Genomic DNA, 16293 nt, shown 5'->3' on the forward strand with positions numbered 1-16293 from the left:
TGTGCCCATTCTCTCTCTGTCTCCCCAAACAAATAAATAAACATTAAAAAAATCAAGACTCAGAAAACATATACATGCTTCATGTGCATACAATTGAAATATTAAGAACAGTGTTTCATATTCCTCAAGAGTTTATATTCCTCAATATTATATATTGTATGTATTTATATATACACACACATACATACACAGTAAAAACAGAAGTAAATAAAAGTAACAGAAAAGAACAAGAAATAAATACAAAGAAATAATAAGATCTAAATTTAGAGTACTGGTTCACCCAAATAAAGGAGAAAGATTCAACTCTGGAAAAGTACATAGTGCTTACAACTCTATTGGTAATATTTTATTACATAATGTGGATAGTGACTATATCGGTTTCATTTTTTATTTAGTACATCAATGCACATTTTAATTACTGGATAATAAGTTACAAACACAAAATGCAATTATTTAATCATAGCTCCTCACATTCAAGATTAATTTTGCCAAAGGAAAGCAAACTGCTAGTTTCTAGAAGGTTGTACATTTCCAGAAGCATTGAAACCCTAAAGATAGAAGTTTTCTTTAATCCACAAGATATTTAAACATTCATATTTGCCGCTTTAACTTCATAATCATAAAATCACCATACAGAAATTCAGATAGTTGTATTTGTATTATATAAAGTTGGGTAAAAGTTTTTAAATGAACTATAAAGCGATTATAATTCCATTTTTAGAAAAAGAAAGTTCAAAGATTATTTCTCTGTGGTTCACAGTGGGTGCCTGGACCGCTTTGAATCCTTCCGTGTTGATTGTAATTGGTGTCTCAAATATGTTTTCAATCTTTTAAAGAGCCGAAAAAGAATGCAAATTTATCAGCATTAAGATGGCACAGACTAATTAAAATTTCTTCTTTTTTGTTTTAGTCTAGTACTATATCAATTCAGCAAGAGAAACTCATGATGTTCATGCTAATTAGCAACTTTAATTGGAAATTATAAATGTCTCTTTGACAATGAACAATTATTTCATAAATGCAGTCTGTTTAGTAATCAGCATATTTTATACCATAGGTCCAGGAGAGAATATTAATTAAAAGTTTCCTTGATGATATCAGTTTTGAGAGTCGCTGAACCATCAATCATCATATACAACTCTTAATTAAGTAACTATCAAAACAATTAGGAAAATATTAGCAGCTTTCAGCAGGAACAACTTGAGAGAGGACTTATTTCAGAATTTTCCTGCCTTTTCAGAGGAAAATCATGTAAGACAAGGAGAGAAAGTGACACGAGAAAACCAGAAAAGTCATGTTCAGTCAAATCAACGAGCAGAGAAAAATCGAAATTACCAATGGTATGAAAGTGCCATTAAAGCAGCAAACATTACCAGGCTGTAAGCAAAACCCAGGATATTGAGACAAAGCATAGAAAGAAGAAAGGGAGCTTAGCATTAGAAGGTGGCAGATGTTTCTAGAAAATATACATCCTCAAATTAAGAGAACTCTGCCTTTATATTGAGCTACTCTGAGTTGGGCTCAGATTGAGCAGAGGATGAGTATTTGGGGAGCATAAGAGGAAAGGCAGTGAGAATGTTCAGAGCCTCACAGGTGAGAGCTCAAAAGAGAGCCTCTCTCTGGAGGGCAAGGACCACTTAGTGACAGTGGCCAGAGAAAGAAGAAGCACACATGGCAGGTTCTGAGAGAAAGTGTGGGCAATGATACAGGGTTTCCACATTTTTAGAAACAATAATTCATCTCTATAACAGTGAAGGGGAGAGTCCTTGAACTACAAAAGGCAAACTGGACCTGCAGCATTGCTTACTAATATCTACTTTTATTTATTTATTTTTTTATTTATTTATTAGGATAAATATATATTTTATTTATCCTAAAATAAAAAAACAAAAAGCGTTAAGCCTAACATCCATACAAAGATATAAGAAAACATGTTTTAAAAGAGGAGTAAATCATTCCTATAGATGTGGAGTCAATAAACTTTTCTGTAAGGGGCCATGGAGTGAAAATTAGAGTGGAAATAATAAGAGAAATCAAAGGGATTAGTGAGAAAGTAGCTAGAGGAGATATGCAATTACAGAGGAGAACCGAGACAGTGAAACAGAATAAATATATGCCAATATTAAAAGGGAACATCAGTGTACCAGAAAAAAATGACCACAAATCTAGAGAGTACTATATTCTATGCTATTTATGTATTGTATACTGCATATGTGTATAGCTCTTATATATTATATACACATGCATGTATACTATATTATATTATATATTATATATATTACAGGTGTATTTTGTTTTATTGTGCTTTTCTTTACTGCACTTTATAGACATTGAGAGGTTTTTTTGTTTTTGTTTTTTTTTTACAAATTGAAGGTTTGTGGCAACCTCATGTTGAACAAGTCCATTGGTGGCATTTTCTTAATGGCGTTGGCTCATTTTGTATCTCTGTGTCACATTTTAGTGATTCTCAGAATATTTCAAACTTTTTAATTATGTGTATTATGGTGATCTGCAATAAGTGATTATGACTCACTGAAAGTTCAGTTGATGGTTAAAACATATGTGTATTTTTTTAGACAAAGTACAAATTGCACACTGAATAGAGTACAGCATAGTATAAACATAACTCATATATGCACTGGGAAACAACAAAATTTATCAGATTCACTTTATTGTGATATGCACTTTGTTGTAGCGGTCTAGGAGTGATCGTGCAATGTCTCCAATATATGCCTATATAGTATAGTAGAGTAGAAGATACAATATAGTCACTAGTATTACTAGAATAATATAGTATACAAGCATATGCTTGTAAAGTCATTTAGACTTTAAAAATAGAGGGAAAAAAATTGGCATCCAGACAAATGTTCAAGACACTTAAAAGGGAAAGCCAATCAGTCTGGCATCAGTACACACCAAACCAAGAGTCAGTGACAGGTGAAAGCGTAGTACTCTCTACAAGATATCCAGCCAAAATGTACTTCTAGAATAAAGACTATGAACAGCCACTTCTGAGTATTATAAATCAAGAAGACTCCTGGATTTTGCATAATATGCAAAAAGAAAGAACATTGTGCCCACACCACCAAAAAGAGGAAGCTGTGTATCTACAAAATCACAAATTATCTTCAACTTATCATAAAGGTGAGGTCATTAGGCAGCCACCAGCATCTAAGAGGTACCTCCACGGACAAATGGGAGTCATGTACTCGCTTGTGGAAGCAAGTGGAAAGCAAGGCTCCCAAACAAGCAGACAGTTAAAATTCAGCTAAAATGTTTTCCAAATTCCTTAAGGAGTAAGAATGGGATCAAGTGAGAGCCTGGAACACTTTTGAGCTATAGATCCAAGGAAAGTTGATATTCAATTGTAGGCATTTTTCTATGGACCGACCATGTGCCCATGGGAAAGACTGGGATCGGCGTGAAAGAGAGAATAATCCATGTTTTTTGTAGTTCTGGAGGGTGGTTGTAATTGACTATCAGTTTTTGCAAAATCCTTGGGTTGAAATACCTCTGGGAAGTAATGTGGTTGCAAGGGTGAAGCCTTCATAAATGGGATTAATGCCCTGAGCTCTCGGTGTCCTGTGTAAAAGATGAATCATTGGGTTCTACTCTTGAAGCCAAGACTACATCGTATGTTAACTAACTTGAATTTAAATTTAAAAAAAGAGAGAGGTGAGAAAGTTTCTTCCTCTCTCTGCCCTGTGAGGGTACAATGAGCAGATGGCAATCTGTAAACCAAGAATGTCCTCACCAGATAGCACATCTGCCAGTTGCTTCATCATGAACTTCCCAGCCTCCAGAGCCATGAGACGGAAATGTCTCTTGATTCAGCCCCAGTCTATGGTAATATGTTACAGCAGCCCAAGCTGACTAAGCAATGATACAAGTGCTACTGCAAGAGAGGTGTGAAATACCCCTCTGAAACTTCTCCCCTAGGAAACAAAAGCTTCTGCTTCTGGGGGAAAGGCAGCAAGCACCATCAACCTCAGGGTACCCATACATGAAGATACTCATAGTAACCAGTGGAAGGGTAGAAGTAAATGTCTTCTTCTCCTGAGGAGGTACAGAAAATCATCCGGAGCCCAAACAATTAGAGATCTCCCATCACTGGCAAAGAATCAGGATCCCTTACAAAGCTGTACCTAGAGACCCAAGGACATGGGGCCTAAGATAGAGACTGAACCAGGAAAGCAGAATCCCCCTGCCCCATTGCCAAGATCACCAAGCACCAAGCAACCAGGAATTCCTATTGCTGAAGGAGGGGGAGGAACAAGGAGCTAGACCTTCTTTGAGGTATAAGTGCAAAGGTAAGACCTTAGGTTCTGGCTGGAGAAGAATGCTGAGGTAAAAACCTCTGAAAAATTATCCAGAACCTAAGCATGGCATTTAAAAGAAATTACCCAAATTGAAAGTCAAATGGAAAAAAAAAAAGAATATGTGTGTATGTATCTGGTGGGGTAGGTCAGTAAGGCATCTACAAACTGGAACAGCATTAAATGGTGTACTTTATGTTCATTGCAATCCCAGACACAGAGGAAATACTGTATGGGCCAGCGAGCATATTTGAAGGGTAAATAGGTCAGAGTTGTCCAAATATAATGAAAATATAAAACCACAAATACAAGAAATCTAGAAAACTTTAAGCCAGATAATCATGAGAAAGAAAATGATCTGAGCACTTCATATTCAAATTGTTGTTGGTCAAAGTGAAAAACACATTACAGAGGACTAAAGATGAGAATTCAATCAAACTTTCCATCATAAATTATAGGCAAAAATCATATGGTATCTTCAAAGTGCTAAAAGAGAAAAACATGATTGTCAATCCAGGATTCTATACCTGGCCAGTTGCATTTCAAAAGTAAAGGACAAGTTAAGACTTCTTCAGACAAGTAAAACCAAAGAGAGTCCATAAATTCAACCGTTATTACTAGACATATTAAGGAAATTCTTTTTTTTTTTTTTTTTTAAATGTTTTATTTATTTCTAGGAGGGAGAGAGAGAGACAACGTGAGCAGGGGAGGGTCAGAGAGAGAGGGAGTCACAGACTGAAACGGGCTCCACGCTCTGAGCTGTCAGTCAGCACAGAGCCCGATGCGGGGCTCGAACCCACGAACCGCGAAATCATGACCTAAGCGAAAGTCGGACGCTTAACCGACTAAGCCACCCAGGCGCCCCAAGGAAATTCTTGAGGCAGAAGGAATATAATGCCAACATAATTTTGATCTACAAGAAAAAAAGACACGATTCCCAGAAACAATCAAGTGAAAGTATATATAAAAGATGCTTCTTATCTTGAATAGCTATGAAAAATTATGAACTATCCCCAATGAAACTGGTAGCAATGTGTTGTTGATCAGTAACATGAATGATAATAAAATTAGGGCAGAAATAAAAAAGACAAGAGGGAAAGATAATAACTCTGCTGATGTAAAGTGTTTACATGCCCAGTGTAGCCATTTATGACTATCTGAGCACAGATTTGGTTATCTCAACCTTGGTATTGTAACCCTACTGCAAGCATTAAAACAATAATGGCAGTAGATTTTCAAATAGCTATAAAAATAAGCCAATAGTGGAGAAGAAATGGATTGTTTTAAGCAAATCCTTGTTTCTTTTAGCTGGAAAATATCTTACTTGATAAAATGATAATACAAAAGGGAACAGGAGGAGGTGAGGATAGAGTTTATCTCGGGGAGGTGGCCGCAGAAGCAGCAAATAGCAAATCTCTGGGGCTTAGAGGATCAGCTTGCCCTCCGTGCTGAGCCTTCTCGCAGAAACTGCAAGCTCTTGCTCGCTTAATAATGTGTCTTCTCAGTACCGAGAATCACTTCTGGCTCATAGAACGTACCTGATAAAGTAATGAGCTGTGACACTCCAAAATTGAGCATTTTCAGGCCTTTCTCCTTATTCTATCACATGACACACTCTTTCCTGTCCCTCACATTTTATTATATGCTTGCATGTTTTCTCCAGATCGGAGAGTCATCAGTTATAGCTTGGTTCATTGAGTTATACTGTGCCATTACTCATTATTAAATATTTCTGAGACAGAGGTTACTAATGCAGATAAATTTTGATTTATTTGTCCAAGAATAAAAGAGGATAAGCCATAGTGGAATAATCAGCAAAACATCCTTTCAGAGGATTCATAAACTCTAGAAAACAATACAAAAGAGAAGTGTTTAAATTTTGCATTAGAAACAATAATAGCAGCATTGAAAATATCCATCACCAAAGGTGATTTATTGAATAAACATTTACATGCAAATTCTAGATCATTATTTACTCTGACAGAGTAGCTAGATTTGTATACACATCGTTTTCGGAATATTATTATAGGAAAAAATATACTGGTGTTACTGTACCTCAGACACATAACTTTTGCCAGGAATGCACATGAATCAGAATTCTCATAAGTTTCTAAACATTAGAAAAATATTTCCCAGACTTTGCTTGACTGTCTCTTGAGGGGAGTAGGGAAGCTGTGGAAGAATCCCGGAGGAAGATGGGTGAGGAGGCTGACCAAGAGACAGTGGACAGTTTGGAGTCAATGTGAAGGACTTCGCAGAAGTTGTTTTCATTTGGGACATTTGGCACACTGCTTAGTGTATTAGCTAGAACCCCTTTGTGTAGATAAATAGAAACCTGTTTTAAGTTCATGTAAGCCCACACAGGGATTTCATTGTGACATTATACTGTGTTTCTCTCAGAAACCAAGGAAGAAGGCAGCAAGCTGTAGGGGAAAAACCTGCCTCGGGGACCTCAAGTCTTCAGTGTCCTTCCCCGTCACCTCTACTCCATGTTCTGGGTAAGTGATCCATCGCCTGTCCCCGTTCCCCAATTTTCATGGCCATTCGCATCCCTGAAGTTTGCTTATTCCAACAGAGTCACAAAGACTCCCTTACAGCCCAGCAATTGCACTACTAGATATTTCTCCAAAGGATACAAAAATGCTGATTCGAAGGGGCATATGCACCCCGATGTTTATAGCAGCGCTATCAACAACAGCCAAATTATGGGCAGAGCCTAAATGTCCATAGACTGATGAATGGATAAAGAAGGTATGGTATATATATGCAATGGAATATTCCTCAGTGATAAAAAAGAATGAAATCTTGCCATTTGCAAGATAGATAGAACTAGAGTGTATTGTGCTAGGCAAAATAAGTCAGGCAGAGAAAGATAAATAGCATATGATTTTGCTCATGTATGGAATTTAAGAAATACAGCAGATGAACATAGGGGATGGGAAGGAAAAATAAGACAAAAATAGAGAGGAAGGCAAACCATAATAGACTCTTAAATACAGAGAACGACTGAGGGTTGCTGGCAAGGTGTTGGGTGGGGGATGGGCTAGATGAATGATGGGCATTAAAGAGGGCACTTGCTGGGATGAGCACTGGGATTTATATGTAAGTGATGAATCATTAAGTTCTATTCCTGAAATAATTATTACACTATATGTAAACTAACTTGGATTTAAATAAAATCAAAAAATAAAACAATAAATGAAAGTTAAGACGGAGTGCAATTAGAACTGAAAAAACAAATAGATAAAAATGTGCTAAACTGAAAAAAGAAAGAAAGGAAGGAAGGAAGGGGGGAAGGAAGGTACAATTGCAGGATCCAAAAGTGGAGTCCAACTTAACTTTTACTGGCTGCTCCCCTTCATCAGAAGACCTGCCCTGAGGAAAGAGGGGTTGATGTGCTGAGTCCCAAGTTACAAAGTGGCTCCATTAAGGGAAAGGACAAGGTAAGGAGGTCTCCATTAAGAACACCTTTTGACAAACGGTGGTGCTCCTCACCTGTGAACCTGGCGCAGTTGGTGATAGAGGCTACAGGCAGTGAGTGGGCTTGGCCATGGCTGTGGAAGGAGAGGGGGGGAGAGCCCACAGAGAGAAGACTGAAGGAGCACTGCCAGGAAGGAAGGGACCTTTCCCTCCACCTTCCCTCTTCTCTTTCCCCTCAGGAAGAGTATCCATGGAAATATTCCTGGAAAGGAAACCTCTAGATATCTAAACTGTATATTCCGCTTCAAACTTCAATCTAGGTGTATGTGATGTGACACGATGTTGGGGATTAGACGGACCCAAGTACAAATTCTGAATTTCCCACTAGCCAGTTATGTGAACTGGCTATGTGACCGAGTATTCAACCTCGGTCAGCCTCAGTGTCCGCTCTGAGAGGTGGGAGCCATCTGAGACTAAAGGATATGATCTGTTTAGAGCTCTCCGCCCCATGGGAGATACTTCCCTGCAGTTTACTCTAGAGAGGACTGGACTACCTATTCAAGAGAACTGTGGCTTTTCTCTGTATATTGTTTGTGCCCTGCTAATTATGGTTTGCAAAATTGCTCAAATTTACGTTACTCCTAATTATATTAACAACTGAACCTGGACAATTATGCCCATAGCCAAATGACCCATTTTGGATGACGTGTGATGTGAATTAGTAAATCGTGTGAACCAGCATAAAAGAATCAAGGCATCTACAATTACTTTGTTCATCTACGCTAACAAATGGAGATGTTTAAACAGCTAGTAAGTGCACTTATGTCCTCAAAGCTCAATACACCCTTATTCTTATTGGCATGCCCTCCTCCCCCCTTCAGAGAATAATAGCTGTAGAAGCTTAGTTATTACATTTTTAATGATGTGTAGGGTGAGGGCATGGGACTTGGTCAGTACTATTGTGTTTCCGGGAGCCAGGGGCAGAGGAGAAAGTTGGAGAGTATTTTCCTTTTACTTCTTTTGATGTGCAAATCATGTTTGTTTCGGTTTTTCTGAGATTTGATTAAACAGGGGTATTCTCCAAACACAGAAGGACATCCTTCTAGCTCTGATCATGAAAGCCAACTTTTCTATACTGAGAAAACAATTGAAACAATATCTGTATCAATCGTTAATGTTACTCCTCTCAAGTTTAAAAAAACAATCCATTGCCCTAGAAACCTCATTTCATGGGTAGGAAGAAAGTGATTCCAAGGTTTTATGTGAAGAGTTCAAGACTGGGGCTGTGAGGCCACCAGCACAGGTGACATTATCATATCAATGATGTGCAAATGACTTTCAATGGAGAAAGGCAAGAGTCTGAGAATCTGAATTAGAACAGCTTTTCTTCAGTTGGGAGGCTGGAAGGTCATTGGAGATGGGAGTTTTGCTTGGACAATTTTCTCCCCGATTCCAAAACAGATCTGGAAGGGGTTTAAACTATTAATATGGTAAATGCTCCCCCCATCTTAGCTTCTGGTTCCCAGCTCCTAAACCGTAGTCATAAAATAGTATCATTTTGGCCAGTTTACAGTGGCTTCTCAGGGGCTTCTCACATCAATCCTTCAAAATAAAGACAAAAATAAAAATAAAATGATATAAGCAATTTATTTGTGTGCATTACACTAAGTGCTCAAAAATTAATGAACGAAGAGACTTATAATCAGAGACTTTTTGAATGGTCTGGATTGACACTTGATTTTTTTTTTCAAGTTTATTTATTTTTGATAGAGAGAAAGAAAGAGACAGAAAGACAGAGCATGAGCAAGGCAGGGGCAGAGAGAGAAAGAGAGACAGACAGACAGAATCCGAAACAGGTTCTAGGCTCTGAGCTATCAACACAGAGCCCAATCCAGGGCTCAAACCCACAAACCAGGAGATTATGACCTCAGCCAAAGTCGGATGCTCAGCCAACTGAGCCACCCAGGCGCCCTTACCTACACTTAATTTATATGGATTTCTAAAATTAGGAAAACAATCCACCTTTCTTTAACTTCTACATCATATTTTGAACAAAACTGTTTAGTATAGACACAAAAGAGTAGACCCAAGTATAACAGTAATTTTTATCTTATTGGGTTCCCCAAATAAATCCGATCTTTGAGTGCTTTCATACCTCAAGGACTATTAGTGATATCCACACACCACACATTTGTTAGTATAAAGAGTAAATCTGTTTTGTTTTGTTTTCGTTTTTGTTTCTGTTTTTGTTTTGTGGCTTTTAACATGTTCTTTGTAAGAATGAAGTCCATAATAGTCACTACTCTAAGAGGTTACTTTTCGAGGACAGACTGTTGGGTGAGCCATGGGGTATCTGTCTGGTTTTTTGTAAGTGACATTTTTGGGGAACACTACTGTTTATGGGTCACGTGTGGTGGCGTCCACACCACAACATCAAAGTCTAACCCTTGCACCAGAGACTGGATGGCCCTTTAAGAAAAAGATTGTCAACCCCTGCACAGTGGAGATGGATTTTTTTGAAAAATATGGTTTTACATTGCACATCTTTATAATAGTACTAGAATTTTCAATTAGCATTTGAACACTCAGTACATCCAAAAATTGGTTCTTGGAACTGGAAGTCCAATGAATATCTGTTGAGATAAATGACATAAAAATATCCTGTTAATTGCTTTTCTGTCAACATGGCTTCAGCACTTGGTATCACACCACTCAATGAGAGCCCACAGTACCAGAATCTCTTTACTTTTAAATTACACTCAATTAATTGCAATGATGTCTAATCTCATCCTAAAAAGCTCAAGATGCTATCGAGTGAGTGAAAAATATAGTTTTTCTTAATTCTTTTTTTTTCTGAGCACCTTCTGTGAATAAGTGTGTTTAAGTTTAATTGGTTTAATTACGCTGAACAAAATCTATAAGGAATATGGTAAATGCAATTAAAATTTAATCAGTTTATGTAGAGCAGATAGAAACCAGGTTTTTTCAGCCAAATAAGCTCAAAATAATACCATTGACCTGCTCAGGACATCAAAGGGTTTCCATATAATGTGGGCGATTATATCCTCAGTTTAATGTGCATAAATGAGAAAATAGGAAATAGTATGCTGATTAAATCATTCAATTCAACTAGCCTGTGTAGCTCAGGGAAATCATTATAAATGGAACTGGCTGTTGAATAATGACATATATTTGGCACTCTAAGGGGTTTTACATTTTTTTCACCTTATTGCATGCTTTGTTGAAAGTCATTAACTTATCTATGGAGCAAGCAATTTTAAATATGTGATTTTCCAAAGGATTAAATTAAGATTTCACCTGTATATTAACTTACATACCGATGATTATAAAGACTCAAATTATATTTCGATTTTGCCAACAAGTTGAATTTGGTCATTTGTTAAATTCTATGTTATATAAGTGACTGAAGCATTTATCCAAAGTTCAAAATATATATTTTGAAAGCATAATCATAAATTTCTTCGCATTTTTCTCGGGATTTGTTGATTTTAAATATAGAGGTTACTTGAAGGCAAGACTCAGAATGGCTGGGATATAATTATATTTTGGCCTGGACCAAATTGCTGGAGATAATTATGATGATAATTATTTTACTCATTAGTTCCCTTTATTGAGTTTTAAAAATAATCGATAAAAGCAATATAGTAATTGAAATAATTAAAACCAGAAAGAGATAGATCAATAGGTTGATTCTTTTTTACTACTAATGCCACCACCATGAGACAAAAGTTTGATTGACTTCTTCCACAGCTTTGCCCAATCCAGCATTTCTCCAAGAGGTTCACAGAGTCCTGGGGTTCCCAGAAGAGGTCTCAATGGCACACAAAGTCAAGAATGTTTTTAAGACCATACTGAGATTCTAGTTGCCTTCTTGTCGTGTCGATATTTGCGATATTGTCGATATTGTTGATATAATGATGCAAAAGCAATGGGGTGTCCAACCTCTAGGGATTTGTCATGAATCAAGACAGTGGCATCAAAGAGAATCAAAGGTCACTGTATTTTTTCATGACAATTGTGGGAAAAGAGGCCAATTTCACTTAAGAATATCCTTGCGGGGGCAGTAAAAATTACTAATTTTATTAAATTGCAACTCCTGAATATGAGTCTTCTTAAGTATTGTGCTTGATGAAATAGAAAAACTGCAGATCTTCCAGTGCATATTGAGTTAGGAAGGCTGTCCGACCTCATTATTTCATTTGCAAAGTGATCTACTTGGTCTTTTCATTCAACATCATTTTTACGTGGAAGACCGACCAACTATGGTTATTAGACTTGAGTGTTTGACAGGCGTTTTGTCAAAAAATGAGAAAAGTGAACTTGTTACAGACAGGAAAACAACTGACATTTGTTGCTAAGGATGAAATTCAAGGGTTCATGCAAAGTTCCAAACTTGGGAAAAATTATGCCAACATTGTGAGCTCAACAGTTTCCCAATAATTAAGGCTTTTTCTGGTGCGATTGTTGATGATGTGATCACATCTGAGCTCTTTTGTACTGGATAATAAAATTTGGCAACTTATACAAGATCTGTACAACCTTAGCAAACCTACCATTTCCAAATGACCATTGCATGATGTTGCAAAATTACACATGGGTAAAACATTCCTCAAAAATGTGAGATCAATGGATTTTAATGTAACCAAATATGAAAAAAAATCACTAATGTGAGAAGGTGACTTAGCAAAAGACCAAGGAAAAACATGTCATAAAGAGTTTTCTTGTGAGAAGGATTTTTAACTACAAATTCCTTTAATAGATATACAGCTACTTAAATAATCTACTTCTTTGTGAGTGAGGTTGTATCCAGGCTGCGTGGATGCTAGGGAATTTGCCCAGTTCTTCCAAATTTTCAAATTTATTGGCGTTCTTATTGTTCTTTTGATAGTTTTAGAATCTGTTGATATGACCTCTTACATTCCTGATATTGGCAACTTGTATCTTCTATCTTTCCTTCCTGATCTCTCTAGCTAGAAGTTTATCAATTGCATTGATTTCCTCAAAGAATCACTTTTTCATTGATATTCTCTATTGTTTTGTTTTATATTTTATGTATCCTTGTTCTTGTCTTTGTTATGTCCTTTCCTCTCTTTATGTTATAATCTACTCTTTTTTGTAGCTTATGAAAGTCAAAGTGTTGTGGAAATCTGATCTGGATCACTGGCGTAAGAACCAAGTGGAGATCTTGGAAGGGAGGAGGTTTATTTTATTTTACACCACTGGACTCAGAGATCACTCTCCAGAGGTCTGAGCCCAGAGCATCAGCAGAGGGAGTAATTTATAGCCTGTTATTTCCTCATTCCTCATTCATGCATGCAACAAGCAGTATGGGAACAAGAACCTGGAAGAGGGAGCCTTTGATCAGGGACAGGTATTTCCTTATCAGTCTTGCAGGCCATGTTATAACAGATTTTTCCCTATCAAAAGCTGAGGTTATCGATTTGACACTTTTCTTTCTTTTCTCATACAGAAATTTAGTGCTATAACTTTTAGCATCAGCCCTGCCTTAATGAAATGTCACACATATTATACACTCTGTTTTTATTTTCATTCAACTCAAAATATTTTTAATTACATTTTTTATTTCTCCCTTTGACCATGGATCATTTAGAAGTATGATTTTTAGTTTCTAATATTTTCCGAAGATCTTTCCATTACCAGTTTTTAATTTAATTCGTTCATTTTCAGGGAAAATACTCTGTATTATTGAAATTCTTTTAAATGTACTGAGAATTGTGTTTTATTGTTATAGCAAATACTCGGCGCCCAGGAAGAGACAAGCCACACGCGCTTGGGGAATCAGGAAAAGACTGTTAATTGCACGCTGGTGCCTACCTAGCAGAGTCACCTCCAAAGGCTGAGCCTTGAACCTTGGCTTGTGCCTCCATTTATGGTGGGGATGGTAGGGGGTTGAGAGAGAAAAGAAAAAGGTGAGGGGGCATTTATCAGTGGTGCTACAGAGGTAGTTGGTGGAGACAGGAAGCAAGCAAGATTACAGAAGCCAAAAGTACGCCAGGGAGGGGGGGTATCCAGCCGCTGGCCCCTTTTATCTTGTTTTTACTAAGTTTTCCTCTCATTATGGCTCAGAATAGCATCTATCTTGGTAAATAGGTGCTGGGGAAAAAATCCTATTCTACTGTCTTTGAGTGGAGTTCTAGAAATATCAATTAGGTTGACAGCACTGTTCAGTTCTGTATTTCTGATTTTCTGTCTCTTTGTTCTATCAAGGTATAGTGAAGCTTCTGAATATAATTGCTGGCTTGAAGATTTTCCTTATAGTCTTATCATATTGCTCTCCATGCATTTCGAAACTCTGTCATTAGATGCAAAAGTGTTCAGAATTAGTATTTCCTTGACTCCTTTCTCATTATGAAATGACTTTTTTAAAACATTGGTAGCATTCTGTTCTAAAATCTACTTTTCTTTTTTTAAATCTTTTTTTTTAAATTAATGCTTATTTATTTTGAGAGAGAGACAGACAGTGCATAAGCAGAGGAGGAACAGAGAGAGAGGGAGACACAGAATTCAAAGCTGGCTCCAGGTTCTGAGCTGTCAGCAGAGCAGGGTTAAAACTCAGGAGCTGGGAGATCCTGACCTGAGCTCCCAGGAGCCCCTTAAATCTACTTTTCTGATGCTAATGTCACCTCTCAAGCTCTGACTGGGTAAATGATAATGTCATCAGGATGTATATTTCCCCCCATTTTACATTTGAATTGGTTGTGGCCGTATTTTCAAAGCATTGTAATCAGACTACCATTGGCGATTGCTTTTTTATGGAATCCTATAATCTCTGCCTTTCACAGGGTGTTTAGACCATTTGCATTTGGTGTGATTATTGATATGGTGGGGCTCATGCCTATCATCAAGCCTTTTGTTTTCTATTGTTTGTCACATTTGTTTTTTTATTTCACTTTGGGTTTTTTTCCATCTTATTTCTTACTAAGTGGTTATTTTTATGATTCTACATTATTCCTGGTGTTGGCTTTGTAGCTATGGCTCTTTGTTTCTTACCTGTAACTTCAAAGTTTCATGTGTATTAACATGTTATATTCTACTTTACGTGATATCATACTATAATCCATATACCATAAGTATGGACAACAGTACATTTTCATTTTTCCCTTCCCAGCCTGCATCCTATGTTTCTCATATATTTTACAGATAGATAGATAGATAGATAAAGTAAACCTGTCCATATGCTGTTACTATTTTTATTTAAAATGTCAATTCTATTTTTAAATAATTTAAATGATAGTAAGATAATGTGTATAGTTGCTCCTGTAGATGATATTTTAGGTGTTTCCAATTACTGTTTGCAGATCTGTATGTCTGTGTGGGATCCTTTTAATTCTGCCGGAAGGAGTGTGTGTTACATTTCCTGTACTATGGTTGGGCCAGTGAGGAATATTTTTCACCTTTTGTATGTCTAAAAATTTTCTTCACTCTGACTTTTGAAAGGTATTTTCATGGGCTACAAATTTTAGATCAGCTTTGTTTTTTTAATGTTTATTTTTATTTTTGAGAGAGAGAGAGAGAAAGCGCACAGGGTTGGGGCAGGAAGAGAGGGAGACACAGAATCTGAAGCAGGCTCCAGGCTCTAAGCTGTCAGCACAGAGCCTGATACGGGGCTCGAACTCAGGAACCTTAAGATCATGATTGGAGCTGAAGTAGGACACTTAACCGACTAATCCACCCAGGTGCCCTTTTCTTTAAGTTTTTAAAAGATGTGGCTCTATAGCCTTCTGACCTGAGTTGTTTCTGGAAGGAAATCTGCCGTCATCCTTACCTTTTTTCTACTGTTCCTCTGTGTGTCACATGTCATTATTCTCTGACTGCTTTTAAGATAAGAATTTTCTTTTTTTTAGCATTTTGATAATGTGCCTTAATTTAGTGTTTATCTTTTTTGCACTTGGGTTTTGTTTAGTTTCTTGGATCCGTGGTCTAATGTTTTTATCTACTTTGGAACTGTTTTTCACTGTTAATTCTTCAAATGCTTTTTCCATTCCATCTTTTTTTGGAGAGTCAAAGTACACCTATATATTCTGGTCAAAGTTGTCCCACAGCTCACTAATGTTGTATACATTTTTTAAAAACCTGTTTTTTCTCTCTCTTTTACTTGGGACAACTTCTATTCCTATGAGTCAAATGTAACATGTCTTTCCTTTCACAATGCCTAATCTGCTGTTAATCTGACCCAGTGTATTTTTCATCTCATGTATTGTAGTTTTTATTTCTTTAACTTCAGTTTTGATTTTTTAAATATCTATCCTATCTCTACCTAATGTTTTTGCACATATGAAATATAATTCTGAGAATTTTTTGCTTCTTTCCGATCTCACTTTTAAGACTCGTTTGGTGAGATCAGAGCGAAGTTTAGTCTAGAGCTAATCATTTCCTTCCACTAACACAAGCCCAACAAGACCTTAGTTCTCTACTCGATCCCCACACATGGTGAGTTTCCATGGTTGGTGGAACAGACACAGCTCCTAGCCCTGTGGGAGTGCTGAATACTATTCCCTCTGCCTGGTAGGGTGGT

Source organism: Hyaena hyaena, unplaced genomic scaffold (assembly GCF_003009895.1).
Source record: "Hyaena hyaena isolate Hyena2069 unplaced genomic scaffold, ASM300989v1 scaffold_258, whole genome shotgun sequence".
NCBI classification, from domain to species: Eukaryota; Metazoa; Chordata; class Mammalia; order Carnivora; family Hyaenidae; genus Hyaena; species Hyaena hyaena.